Consider the following 2,386-nt stretch of genomic DNA (forward strand, 5'->3'; position numbering starts at 1 on the left):
TAAAATCATTTTTAATAATTTTAATATTTCCCTGCCTTATTTATACCACTCAATGTTCGATAGGCTTGGCCATTACCAACAACAATCATAGTTTCTCGTTTTCAACACTCGCTCAAAAACAGCAGCAAACTATCGTTTCAGTGTTGTTTTTCCTGGCTGGTTTTGATCTAAGCATTGCTTTCACACTTTTGGCTACAGGCAAAGTAATATATCGAGAGGCTCAAAAGGAATTTGATAATGGGGCTGTTGTCGAGAAAAGTCACGTGCAATTCTCATGGACAAGATTCTTCTTACTTCCTAGGATGGCTGGAATACGAGAAGAACCCATACGATGAAGTCAAGAATCCTCGAGGGATTATTCAAATGGGTCTTGCTGAGAATCAGGTAAATTTTATATTAAAAAAACCCAGAAAAATACAGAGTGTATTCTTTTCTTTTTTTTCATAATTAAAAAGATTATTGTAGTTTCCTGTTTATAGCTTAATAACGATATGCATGTTTTGTTTTCTTCTTTTTGGTACAGCTCTCCTTTGATCTTCTCGAGTCTTGGTTGGATAAAAACCCAGATGTAGCTGGTTTCAAGAGAGATGGACAATCCATATTCAAAGAGCTTGCTCTTTTCCAAGATTATCATGGCTTCCCTGCATTCAAGAAGGCATTGCTTGATTTCATGGCTGAAATCAGAGGAAACAAAGTAACATTTGATCCAAATCGTATCGTACTCACCGCCGGTGCAACCTCCGCCAATGAAACTCTCATGTTCTGTCTCGCAGAACAAGGCGACGCTTTCCTCCTTCCGACGCCGTATTATCCGGGGTACGTTCGGTTCAACTGTTTATCTTTTGAATAGCTCAAAATGTTAAACAACAATCCATTAATCTTTTTTATTTCTCTTACAGATTCGATAGAGATCTCAGGTGGAGAACTGGGGTTGAAATCGTACCGATCAAATGCACCAGTTCGAATCGCTTCAAAATCACTGCATCGGCTCTGGAAGATGCTTATCAACGAGCTCAGAGAAAGAACCTGAGGGTGAAAGGTGTGTTGGTCACCAATCCCTCGAATCCATTGGGCACAACCATGACGAGAGAGGAATTGGATCTTCTCGTTAACTTCATCACGGACAAAGAAATTCATTTGATCAGCGACGAAATATACTCCGGAACCGTTTTTAGCTCGCCGGCTTTCGTTAGTATCATGGAGGTTTTAAAAGATCAAAACCTCGAGAAAACCGAAATCTGGGAAAGAGTTCACATTGTTTATAGCCTTTCAAAGGATCTGGGTCTGCCTGGTTTTCGAGTTGGAGCTATTTACTCCAACGATCCCATTGTTGTGGCTGCCGCCACAAAAATGTCCAGCTTCGGCCTAGTTTCGTCTCAAACTCAGTATCTCCTCTCCGCCATTTTATCCGACAAGAAGTTCACGAAAGAATACATTGCCAAAAACCACAAGAGGCTTCGAAAGCGACGGAGCATGCTCGTCGCCGGCCTCGAAAAGGCCGGCATCGACTGCTTAGAAAGCAATGCAGGGCTGTTCTGTTGGGTCGACATGAGACATCTTCTGAGCTCCGACACATTCGAAGCCGAAATGGAGCTTTGGAAGAGGATAGTGTACGATGTTAAGCTGAATATTTCCCCCGGTTCTTCGTGTCATTGCACCGAACCAGGGTGGTTCCGTGTTTGCTTCGCCAACATGTCCGAAGATACCCTAAAACTCGCCATGCAACGCTTGAAATCCTTCGTCGGTTCGATCACCGGTCACGACCGAAGCCACCAGGAGTTGAAGAACTCGAGGAGGAAGTTCCGCAGCAAATGGGTTTTCCGGCTGTCGTTTCAGTCGTTCCATGATCGGGAGCAAGATGAACGATAAGTCTGGCCATTTTTTTCCGTATGAACACATTGTTCATGTTGAAAATACCTGTATTTTTTTTTTCTTTTATATAAATCTGTCCAAAAGCAAATTATTTCTGTAATAGTAGATAGAGAATAAACTGCACTCAATCCATATGGGATTCGGAATGTACTCAGTTTCATTACCTTGTAAAATTTAATTTTACCACGTGGCATGAAAAAATAATTCTTGAATTTACGTATAAAATTTAGCGTGCCGCAAGGTTTGCATTAAAATGATTCTGAGGACCCATGGCCACTACAAATCTTTAAAACTCTCCTTTTCTTTTATTTTTTATTAAATAAATTATATTATTTTTTAAATCAAATTAAATAAAATTTAAATTATAAACATTAACTTCTACAATACCCTTTAATTTGAGGTTAGAAATAGTTTAAACATTCCGGCCCGACAAGTCGAAAATGGTGAGCTTGATAATCATCAGCTGCGTTTGCGTTTAGCACGTAACCCTCCATTAATTGTGGCTCAACCGACC

The 2,386-nt window shown here is 40.4% G+C and overlaps 1 pseudogene; it reads left to right on the top strand.

Moving 5' to 3' along the window:
* Window positions 1-205: 205 nt before the first annotated feature.
* LOC120132534 lies at window positions 206-1,909 on the top strand (annotated as a pseudogene).
* The last annotated feature ends 477 nt before the right edge of the window (window positions 1,910-2,386 follow it).

Source organism: Hibiscus syriacus, unplaced genomic scaffold (genome assembly GCF_006381635.1).
Source record: "Hibiscus syriacus cultivar Baekdansim isolate YM2019G1 unplaced genomic scaffold, ASM638163v2 tig00110569_pilon, whole genome shotgun sequence".
NCBI classification, from domain to species: domain Eukaryota; kingdom Viridiplantae; phylum Streptophyta; class Magnoliopsida; order Malvales; family Malvaceae; genus Hibiscus; species Hibiscus syriacus.